The sequence below is a fragment of the Macrobrachium rosenbergii genome, chromosome 39, assembly GCF_040412425.1.
Source record: "Macrobrachium rosenbergii isolate ZJJX-2024 chromosome 39, ASM4041242v1, whole genome shotgun sequence".
NCBI classification, from domain to species: Eukaryota; Metazoa; Arthropoda; class Malacostraca; order Decapoda; family Palaemonidae; genus Macrobrachium; species Macrobrachium rosenbergii.
Window position 1 is genome coordinate 9,035,001 of NC_089779.1, and position 12,500 is coordinate 9,047,500.

Genomic DNA, 12,500 nt, shown 5'->3' on the forward strand with positions numbered 1-12,500 from the left:
CATTCCTACGTTTTCTTTTCTTCATTAACATAAAGATGTTGTCCGCTGTATGGTGGGTCAACATGGATCGTTGGTAGCTGGTCTGATTAACAAACACTCTGATTAAGAACTGTGAGCAGAAACTTTTGCATGGTGCATTAAGCACAAGTATAAAAATAGTCTACATACACACACACACACACACATACAGTATATATATATATATATATATATATATATATATATATATATATATATATATATATATATATATATATTGCTCAAATAAGTTATCCCGCTCAACCTTATTTTGCTGTGGATTCCATATGCTTTTCTCATTTTTATGATCAGTAAATAGATTAATATAGGGCGAGGCTGAGATAGAAGGGTACCACCTTATAATTTCTCAGATGGTGGATGAGCACCACCCTACAATTCTTCAGATGGTAGAACGGTACCATCTTGTAATTTCTCAGATGGTAGAAGGGTACCACCTTATAATTTCTCAGGTGGTAGAAGGCTACCATCTTATAATTTCTCAGATGGTAGAATGGAACCACCTTATAATTTCCCAGACAGTACAAGGTCATCAGGCAGAAAGGTAACACCATTTAATTTCTCAGATGGTAGAAGGGTACCATCTTATAATTTCTCAGGTGGCAGAAGGGAACCAATGTATAATTTCGCAAATGGTAGAAGACATCCTTATAATTTCTCAGATGGCAGAGGGGTACCACCTTATAATCTCTCAGAAAGTTCCTATGGGTGAGGTTGCTTAGCCCAACACCCTTTCCTTGACCCCAGGAGACACTGGTACCAATGTAAAGCCGGGGGAAGGGGTAGCCACAGATCGATCCATAAATATAGCAAATTTAAGCTAATTGCTGCATCATTCAATTAGCTTAAATTTGCTATATTTATGGATTTATAGATTCTACGGAATTAGGATTTAAAGGTGAGCGTAGCTGGACAGATAGAGCAGAATGTTTTTGCATGAGCTGGTCGTGTAGAGAGAATGACAGCAGACAGGTTAGCAGAGAGAGTGAAAAGCTAAAAGCCTTCAGAAGAAAAGCCAGAACACTAGGAAATCACTTGGTTGATCTTGTGACAAATATTTGAACAAAGATCTTCAGGAGTTGGGTAGGTGCTTGTTAGACAGTAGTGTGCAATGCAGTATCAGATTGGGGTTTGACATACAGTTGAAAAACCTCCTTGTGAGTGGCTGAAGCAATTAATACTCTGGACACAGGGATGTTTCCTGGCTTAGTAGAAATTGGAACTGGAATATAGAATTTGGGCCAAAGGCCAAGCTGTGGGACCTATGAGGTCATTCAGCACCGATAGGGAAATTGACAGTAAGAATGTTTTAAAGGTGTAACAGGAGGAAAACCCTGCAGCTGCACTGTGAAATAATTGTTAGGAGAGAGTGGAAAGTCAGATGGAAGAAAGAGAATATGAACGAAGGTACAGTTAAAGGAATGAAAGAGGTTGCAGCTAGGGACACTGCAAAGAACCCTAAGTAATGCTATAGTGCACCACGTGAGGTGCATTGAAGGGTCTGGCTTAGTAGGGTCAAGGGATGGAAACTGGGCCCCTTTGATAGGTGAAAAATGTGTGACAGAACTACAACTAGCTATTTTCCTGCAACTCTGTGTTATAATCTAGCAGCTATATATATATATATATATATATATATATATATATATATATATATATATATATATATATATATATATATATATATATGTGTGTGTGTGTGTGTGTATATAAAATTCAGTATTAATTTTTTCGATGTTCTATCTGACATTAAATTTCTCCCAAAAACTGCATTCTTACATTTTTGTTTTGTCCAGATGATGGGCCCAGGTAACACCCAGGTTGCTGCACGAATAAAACGTCCCGATGTAGTAGTTTTCTACAGGCTTTAATTCAACGGTTTGAGGTTATTTGTTGAAGTGACTATGGTAGAACTGGTCCACGCACCGAATCCCAGAAAAAGAGTTCCATTAACGTCAAAGGGCAGCTGCCTCTCAAAAGAACATCTTCCATGTTTTTATGAGTTTTGTGACTATACCAACAGCAAAGTATTTGCACCGATAGCACTTTGCACAGTCATACCTTTACTCTTAAGATGTATTATACACTAGTGTAATTTTTAATAATTTTTAACGATGGCGATGGAATGTATCCAAAGTGGTTGTCTGCTGCCTTCACCAATCATTGTTGCATTTGATAAACTAGAACATGAGGGGGGGGGATTACTGTATTTCAGAGGACTAAGAGTCGTTTGTCAGAAGCCAAAGAGGAGGTACATTAGTTGCTACTTTTCCAACTCTTGCATTTAATATTTGTTGATGAAACTTACGCGAATATTATTAAAAGTATATATACAGGAGAGATGTAAGAACTTTATTAAGAAGAGTGTGTTGACAGAAGATGGATAGCAATCCGGGCTCGAGATAGTTACATAGGGCAATGTAAAATTTTACTTTTCTCTGATATGAAACTGTAGGTAATAGCAGGTAAACCGATAATATTTTTAGTTCAGTACAAAATAACGTTAAATCTGGACGAAGGTGAAGCTGTATGGATTAAATGAATCTGAAACTCGAATTGACAGAAAAAAAAAACAATAGCTCATTGCATGAGATTACGAGTAAAGATATTAGCAGTCACAAGTGATATTGGTGATACCAAATTATTATTTTTTTATGGACTGTACGAACTCTATTGATAGTAATAGGATAATGATTTTTTTTTCTTTATTCGTTCTTGCAAAGAACGGTTCCAATCGACTCCAGTGTTTACTTAATCACTTCTCTTGAGTGCGACTGACTTGACTCTGGTTCAGTACTTGTATTCCAGTGTCGGTTTCCGTGTGAAATACAATGTGTTAGTAACTTAGTAAGCCTATAGTTTTAGTTGGACAGTTTATGGTTTGCAATAAACACATTAGGAGCTGGAGTATTCCGAAAAATAAACAACATAATCAGCTAGCTGAAATTAAACTTCATTTGAAAATGGAATGAGAGTTATTCTAAATGTAGCGTAGGCCTATGGTAGACTTTTTGAACCCTGCCGAGGCCAGTCCGAATGTTTGAAAAATCTACTTTGTCATGATAATAAACTAGGCATACCGTTAGATAGTGTTCAGAATACACCAGCTTTTGTAGTGTGTGCCACCTAACCCAGTTTGGCAGTCTGCGGTCCTAGTTGGGGTCTTCAACTTGATCGTTGGGTTGCCATAGCCAAGGCCTGTGGAAATTAGGAATGAGACAGTTACACAGCCTGGTGCCACTCCCTCTTTGCCAGCCCGGGAGGAGCAGGGAATGGTTTGCCGTCCGTTTATTTAGGCCTACAGTATAAGGTAAGTCACACTTACCCCATTAAACTACACCTAGCATTTTTTGTTGAGGCTTTAGGTAGCCTGGGGAATTACTGAGGAAATTGATTTTTCCTGAAGTATTTTGGTTGCTTATCGAGAATTTACCATTATTTTTTGCAGGTCGACTGTAATTAATCTGTAATTAACCTCAGAAATTGTATGCTGGCCATCCTGGAATATTATTGCGCATGCTCATTGTTATAGGGGAGATTTTGGTAAAGAGTGGAGTTTCCTTCAGTGGGAGGTCTGGGGGGTTCCACCCCCCAACTAAATAACGCGCCCTACTAGGTTAGGTTAGTTTAGGGTACGTTAGTATAGTTACTTTTATAATAGGTCTCCTTAGTCGATCCCTTTGTAAAAATATGGCTCCCTAATCACTTGCATAGGCTATGCGTGGAACCATTCCATGACAACAGCATGGTGGTCGGGTCTTTCACCCAGCGATTTTCCCCGCTCAAAACCCCGCATACCCGAAGGGTCCCCAACCATGTTAGGTAGAGATGAGGTTACTCTTAATAATAATTGACCGACAATAGACACTACCACCTCCTTCATCAGCAACACTAAAAGTAGGCTATTTGAAAAATCAATGGTAATTCTATATATAGTTCTGTGCCTGTTTTTACCTTTTCAACTGGTTTTTTCTACACTTTTAGGGGTTCTGATACTGGCGGTGCATCTGTTTGTTGTCGGCCAAATGGAATGTCCCTTCGCCGTGCTTAGTACTGACCCGGGGGGGCGGGGTGGGTTACCCATACGTCAACAAGTTATTGCACTTGCCGGATGGGATATGAACCGTTCGAAACAGACGTACCCGTGCTCTGTCTTGTGAAGATCACGTATCGAAACCCCTTGTTGGATGGACTTCACGGGTTAATTACAGGTTAATTAGGCTACATTCGAGCGCCAAAAATTAAAGTTAAATTCATAATTAGCAGCCAAAAAACTGTAGAAAAAGTTAAGTTAGAAGGCAGTCGCCGCCACGGAGCTACTATATAGTTCTGCCAAATCAATTTCTAAGGTAATAGTCCGTGCGGAACTGTTGCTTATACTTATCATTGTTTATTAGCAAATAGCCTATAGGCCTAAGTGGTTGTTTATGAATCTTGGAATAGTGTTGTAACTCAGCCCTTTTTCCAGTTTTGACAATGCCTGTCAGCACAGGCCATTTTTTAGTCGTTTTATAGGCCTTGGCTATGTGCCTTTGGTATTATTATGCAGGTTTGGATGTCCATTGCAGATTTATAGTTGCCATGATGCAAAACTTTTGGTAAATTGTTTCTAACAAGCATAATCATCTTCTGAGTTGATTTTGTGGTTTTCCTCTATTTTATGTTTTGTTTTAAACACTCATGACATTTATGTTGGTAAAAGATGCTGGGGACCCTCCTTATATTCTACAGTTACTGGGAACCACAGAGGGAAAACAGGGTTTTTTGGATGGGGATGATGCAAAACCCATTTTCTTAACCCTGGTGAAATACAGTGTTATATTCAACCTAACCTATCTTAGGGTGCTAAGTCCTTACTTGGCCTTGGGGCCAATGGCTCCCCCACCTAAACATAGTTCACTGTATATTAAATAGATAGGCTTATTACCAAACCAAACCATACCCAAGCTAACCTATCCTAGGGTAATGGGTCCTTACCTGAGTGCAGGGCAGAGGGAGATCCCCCCCTCCCCCCCAACAGAAACCCCCAGTAGCATTAGCCTACTTAGGTCATCAGTTCTTTACATATCTAGTGTAGAATGTTACTTTAGAAACCTTCAATAAACCTTAGTTTAACCTCAATGAGAGCTTACAGAAGTATCATGGGATGTTAGAATACGGCCTTGGAAAGCTCTCATTTGTATTTTCCCTCCACCCCAAAAGTACAGTTTCCCAGTGTGATCCCAATTGTTGGATATAAGAGGGTCCAGTATCTCTAAAACTTGACCTAGCCTATTGATTTTCTGTGAAGATGATTGACAGAAATGTTCAAAACACTAAGACATAGGAAATATGTTCACCTCCAGAATATGATTATGGTTTACAAGGAGAAAATTTATGGCATAAAATTTTTACCTGAAAGTATAATTGTATTTGGAGTTGAAAATATGTTATTCCTATGTATTAATGTGTGTTCATTGTTTGGTCGCAGATTTTTAATTTTAGTAATACTGAAGGCTCCTCTTATCTCATACTGTTATTAGGGACAACAGTGGGAAATTATGTTTTTTAACCTAACCCAGCCGCTCCTAACCTAACCTAACCTAGGTTTAATATCTTTATTTATGTGATTACTGGGCATGTAATGAAGATCCAAGTTGCTGGTAGATAAGTTTATTCTTGCCATAAAACAAGCTAAATCAGGGTTACCAAACAGTACCGCCAAATGCACATCTGAGAATGTCAGGATACAATGCTAACATATAAGCTACTAATAGTTTGGACATTACGTTCTCCCCTAAACTTTAGAATTGACCTATGTCAAATAACTCTAGATCTTCATGTTACAACTTCATTTTTAGCTTCAAATCATAAACTTTAACTGTAACTTATGAGTTGTACAGTTACTGCCATGCCATTACTTTACAATGCCTGTAAACTTTAATAATTTGATCAATTGTAAATTTTAACTTCAGGGGGGTTAATCAGTCATCTTAATCCAAAATGCAGCTGGATAAATTCAGCTTTACTTCATCAGCTTATGATTGCTTTAAATTGTAACTCATACTGTAAACATCAATATGACAATCACAACTTGATTTTAACTTTCACAAACATGTAACTTATAAGCTAAAAAATTTCATTTGCCTCGGCTCTATACTAAAGTGCCATTTACACCTTGAAAATCAGTATTTGACAGGTCAGTACACAATTGTTCAGATCATAAAACAGTAACATTGATTTGGCCACAAATTTTCAATTTATGTCCACAAATCTGTGTAATCATCGATCCCTTTGATGATGTCACAGTACAGTATAGTACTCTGGATTTTACTTTGTACTGAACTTTGCTTCTTTTGTGTAACTAGCACTTTGATTCTTACTTTTTACAGTTCCAATTTCTATTTTGCCTCAAAATCTGTCAGTCAGATCACATTATCTGAATCTGGAACTGAGTGATCCATAATGCTTGGTAATTTGGAAGGAACTGGTTGGTTTAACATCAGAACACGTGACAGATGACCATTCGAAGGATGAGGTGCACTGCGACAGTTCCATAGCAATTTGTAGATTCTTGTTTCCAACTTTTGCTTTCTGCTACAGCAGCTGTTACAACTTTATATTTTGCATAAATTGCTCTGCTTCTCCATGTGCTTGAGGTCACAGTGGTGTGATCTTTCTATGGCATATTCCCACATAACTACAAAATTCACATTTTGGGAAGGTGGACCATTTTCACTTTTTATCACAAATGGTATTCCCCGTTCTGAAAACACCTTTTACATGACAGTAATTACAGAATCTACAGAAGTAGAATTCACAGACTCCACAGTTGGGTATCTTGAATAATCATTGACCAATATTAGTGCATAAATGCCACCTGATGTGAGGCCCCAAAAGTCAACTCAGATTTCTTGTAAAATTCTTGCAGGCAACACTGACATTTTAGGTTTCTCCTTTGCAAATTTCATAGTAGTGCTGCAGTCAACCCCCGGTATTTTGGGGGGGATAGGGACCACAAGCACTCGCAGTTAGTTTAAATCCTCGATAAGTTGGAACCCCCCTCTAAAAACACTTAGAACTGCCTATTTCAATAGTTCAAACACCAATACACCAAATACCCCCTCAAAAAATACATAAAACTTCCTATTTTAATAGTTCAAACACCAAATATACCTTAAACTATCATCCTAAAACACTTTAATGTCATTTCAAAGCCATCTAACAACATTACCCCTAAAAATATGTGGCTTACAGCTACGTGTGAACACTCCTACAACTGTTGCTCTTACTATGGTGAAAACTAATCAAGTTACCCCTATATTCAGGCATGTATATTTTCTTTCATACAATAGAGCCTTACCATTTTCTGTTAATGTAGATAGGGATGACATTGGTAAATTAAGTACTGTACCCAAGTAGTTTTTAAATATTTATTGAAAAAATATACAAAATAATAAGTTGAAGATTACATAAATCATATGAGCACTCATCGGTGAAGAATATTGATTGAAGATGATGATAAATTACCTGTGCAGTCCAATAAGTGATGATGGAGATATGACTGCACAACGAAGCAGAGGAGTTACATCTCCTCTAGGGGTGCCTCTTCCCCCTTCTTCAGGTGCTTCTTCAGTCACTTCTTCAGGGGCTTCGGGAGGCTTTTGAGCGTCCTTCTTCATGGTGATAGGCAGCTGCTGTTGCTGCTTCTTCATGCTGATAAGGAGGTTTCTCCAGGGCACCCAAATCCCATCAAGGGCATATGAAAAGTCTATGGAGCATTGCATATTAGGTTCCCATGCCTCAGCCATCTCCTGCACCTCCATGATCATCCTGGTTAGTTGGGACAGACGTTCCTAAGACAATCCCGCATCCTCCTGTTTGTCCCCTGAACCTGGTGTGTCTTCTTCCTCACTGGCAGACTTCACCAGCTCTTCCAAATCCTGGGGCGTCATGACCTTCCTCTGGCACCTAGGCTCTTTGCCAGAGGCCTTAGAAGGAGCATGGTGTTTAGGAGGCATCTTAGAGTACAATTCAAAACGATACGCAAAGTCAGCACCAATACACAACACATGCACAGCAGAGGCATATGCAGTGAACTGAGAAGCTGGGCAGAGATGCTGGGTCATTTGCCCATCTATACAGTACAGGACATTGCGCATAACAACATTGATATTTTGCACAGCACATACTGTGCACACTGTACATTTTATTGATATTTTACTGTGTTGCAAGATGATTTTGAAATGATATTAAAGTGTTTTAGGATGATGGTAGAGCATATCTCAACTACAGTATGTGGGTAGTTTGTAGAACGATGGGACTACAGCTGTGACTCCAAATAAAATGCTAGGTTTGCTTACGTCTGCAGAACCTGTCACATTTTATTTTCATGTTAATTTCGTGGCTAAATACATTTTTTATGATAAAAAAATGATGTACTGATTTTCAAATATTGCAGTAATATCAATGTAAACAGCAGAATGTCAATAAAATGTTTTTTTTTTTACGTTTGCCCCCAAATCCACCCTTGAAACTCCAAATGCAAAGCTCTAGAGAAAGAAAATGCATTTCGGTAAGCTGAAACAGTATACCTGGGCACAATGCTACTTAACACACCATTGGCTGCAAAGCAGCCAATCCAAGAGCACCATTCATTTTGCTTGGCGCTCATTTGCTGTACCCTTGGTGCTGATTGGCTGTATACTCCCAAGACTTTCTCTGAGGAGATGTACGGAGCGCACATCTCTGTCAGTTCAAAGTGTTCCTTTGACTGTGCGAGTGTTTTGCTTGTATCTGTGTACTCCTGTTCCTTCTAAGGCTTCTGGTAAAGAGCCTAAGCATCACAGGAAGGTCATGCCACTCCAGGAGAAGGTAGGACTTCTGGATATGTTGAAGGAAGGCAAAAGTTACGCAGCAGTAGCCCGCCATTGTGGCGTGAATGAGAATACTGTGCTGTACACCAATCACCAAGAAGAAAGAGGCAGAGATAAGGAAGGCTGTGAGTGTTGGCTTCTACATGCGTGATAAGAGCATCATGAGGATAGAGTCGGCCTTGGCGTATTGGATCACGAACTGCTGTAAGAAGAAATCCCCCTTGACACCAACAGCATTTGCGAGAAGGCACGACAGCTCTACCAGCAGTTTTCGCCTGGTGGTGACACGGAAGGCGGCGATGTACTGGAAGCAGACTTCGTAGGCTTCGATGAAGCCGCCCAGGAAGAAGAAGAAGAAGAGAAAGCACCACAGGCAGGACCATCGTCAGCTCCTCAAGGTTTTCAGTCTAGCAAGGGTTGGTTCCACCATTTTCAGAGGGTTCCAACCAAAGAGTGTTTCTCTGCATGGGGAAGTGGCATTGGCAGATACAGAAGCAGCTGCAAAATATCCTGAGAGCTTTAAGGAAGTCATCAGGGACAAGGGCTACCATCCAGAACAGGTGTTCAATATGGATGAGACTGGCTTGTCCTGGGAGAAGATGCCGTCATAGACATAACTCATGAAGGACAAAGCCAGAGCCTCTGGTTCAAGGCCTAGAAGGACAGGGTTACCATCATAATATGCGGCAATGCTGCTGGCTTTATGCTGAAACCAGACCTCATTTTCAAGGCTGCAAACCCCAGGGCCCTCAAGAACAAGTACTTGCTGCCTTTGTTTTGCATGCACAATCCCAAGGTTGGATCACCAATGTCCTTACGTCTAGCTGGTACCACTTTACATTGCTTTCAGTTCTGCATTATGCTGACGGAAATATTGCTCATGATGTAAAGTTTGAAGAGGTTTTCAATCTTTTGTGCTGGAAATTTCATCTTATCATGTTTTACAATGAAATTTAGACTGTAATGAAATTTAGACTGTACCTCAGTTGAGCCTTTTGATAAGGCATCACTTAAGACCTTTGAAAACACTTTTCTTTTAGCTCTTGTTGCGGCAGAGTGTATTGTGAGTTTCAAGCCCTCTCTTGTATGTGGGCTTTATTCTAGGGTAACCTCTCTCTTTTATTTCATTGCTTAGAGAAAAGGTATAGAAGTGAAAGCCCTTTCCAGTTTTGTGACAGTGCCTAATTTAACTGCTGTGGTAGTCACTGAAGAAGTGCCTATTTTTATGTCCAGTTGGACCTATTAAGAGTTTTTATTAGTGAGCTTCAAACCCTTTCTTGTTCTTGGGCTTTGTTCTAGCAACAACCACTCTCTTTTCTTTCATTGCTTAGAGAAAAGATATAGAAATGAAAGCCCTTCCAAGAATTGCGAAAGTGCATAATTCAACTGCTAAGGTAGGCTATGAAGAAACAGCTGTCATATGTCAAGTTAGAGCTATTAAAGGTTTATTGAACAGACATAAACCTTCAAGAGGAGGAGTTTTTAAAATTTTCTGTGGTGTTAGAAGGCAAAACAATTCTGTGTCCAAGGTAGCTAAAGTCAGTGAACAAAGAGTTGATTCCTGAGCTTTTACCTTTTTTGAAAATAATGCTCATGGCTTCAGTACCATAAACATGTTTTTATTTCCTTTAATACCTTTTTATAGAAAAGGTTGTCATGCAGCTCAGAGGAGATGTAACTGTTTTTTACAAATTATTTGCAAAATGTTTAGTTTTAAGCTGATAGTGTACGTAGACAGTTTGTTATGGCACACCAGAAGCCAACTCAGTCTTTTCCTTTTGTCTTCCGTTGTTGCATCTCCTCCTCCATTAGCCTACCTGATAGCCAGAGTTAATTGAGATATATTCTTTTACCATAGTCATGTATATTGTAAATAAATGTCATTAAATATTTATACTGTATAAAGAAAGAAATGTTGGAGCCTTGGTGTCCATCTGGACTGCCATGTGTCTGTTGGTCTTCTCCACGAACAGGGAACCATGGCAGTCATGGGATCAAGGTTTGTACCCTTTGCCACCTCTCTCAACCGTCTCTCCGTATGAGCTGTTTGGTTGTTTGGCTCTTGCGTTCGCTAGTTCACGTGTCGCCCGTTTAACGAGAGTGATAAAGTTGGGTGTAAACCATGGCGTTATTTAAGGATACAGACATACTATGTTTGCCTCAGTAGTTTTGAGCCACGCATCAGTCCTGTTTTCGTTTGCTCTCCCGATGTCGTCCCTGTGCGGGCGATATCCCTCCCCCTTTATTCATTTTGTAATAGCAGCTTTTCTGCTTCAGCTGCTTCCTTATCTAGAGTGAATTAGCTGGGTGGTAGAACAGCTTTAACTCCTCGGTAATTGCCTCTTAAGTGTTGTGCAGACAACACCATCTGTCGTCATGGTTATGTGGTGACGTCATGCAAGAAACCTCTAATTTCCCCACCCGTGCAGACGATACTCACTGTCGTCAAGGTTATATGGTGATGTCATACAAGATTCTTCTACCTTCTCCACCTAAATACCTGTTCACTCCATCCGGTACTGTCTCCCAGCATTCTGTTGGCGTCATTGCTGATGTTCCAGCGTTGCCACCTCTTCTGTCTCAGTTCCTGCTGGGAGACAATACTGGATGGAGTGAACAGATAATTAGGTGAAGAAGGTAGAGGAATCTTGTATGACATCACCACATTACAGTGGTCAGTGCTGTATCACATAGAATGTGCCCAGCAATGCTGCGAAAGGTGCCATCATATCAAACACCCAAGTTCTTCCACCAGCTAAACCGCTGAATATTGCAAGAGTTGCATAGCTCGTGTGGTTCCGTTTTCACTTCCTTTTGCTGAAGATGAATCCGTTAACCGGCATTCTTTAGTTTAATTCTACCTCAGCTCCTGTTAAAACGAATAAGAAGTTAGCACAGATTATGGTGAGGTGGTTTATCCTGGAAGTAGAGGTTTAGGGAATGGGTGACCAGTCAAAAGAATAAGCTAGGAAACTGTTTAGTGTTTAATAGCTCGGCTCCTAACATGAGCTCAGCTTCGAACACGAACATTGTAGTGTACTCGCAGCTGTGTTTGTACATGAGATATTGTCAAAAGCCCTTAGTCCTTTTGTTGTGGTGGGTACGCTTTCTCTTGAACCAAGTATGATAGGTAACCTATCTTATCGTTAGTTGTTAGGAAATCCCGCTTTTGAATTTTGGGAGCATGAAGGTACACAGTAGTGTGTAGGTACATACCTTCTTATATGAAAGTGGTAGTGTCATTGGTTTTGGATTGTTGGTTATGGGCTTTTGACTCAGGCACAGGAGTCACTAGTACACTACTTTATGAGATAGAGTCCTTTTTTCCCCTGTAAGAATCCTCTGACAAGTCTCGCTATGGTGGCCTTACACCCTTTTGTGGTTCCAATGTCTGGCTACAGCTTGCCAGTAAGGATCACACAACAGGCAGGAATGTTGAGAAGCATTTTCCTCCCCATTTAAAAAGCTTTTAGTTCGCTTGGCTGAACTTTGTTTCTCTGGTTGCACGAACCCACCATCCTCATTCAATGTGGTAGTCAGCTAACTTTAACAGTAGGTAAGATTCATTCCAAATGATGATAATTTTCATGATAGAATTAATTATTTGGA

General features: G+C 39.8%; 1 protein-coding gene across 3 annotated transcripts in view; it reads left to right on the forward strand.

The window, feature by feature from the left end:
• The first annotated feature begins 2,837 nt into the window (after positions 1–2,837).
• LOC136825720 (alpha-1,6-mannosyl-glycoprotein 4-beta-N-acetylglucosaminyltransferase-like) overlaps positions 2,838–12,500 on the forward strand; it is a 445,856-nt gene continuing 436,193 nt past the window's right edge. For 2 of the 3 annotated variants that reach the window (XM_067082500.1, XM_067082503.1), the window contains exon 1: positions 3,010–3,346. The gene's annotated coding sequence lies outside the window, so the exon portion shown is untranslated. Of the gene's footprint in view, positions 3,347–12,500 lie in introns of all 3 variants that reach the window. The other variant, XM_067082512.1, reaches the window with a different exon arrangement.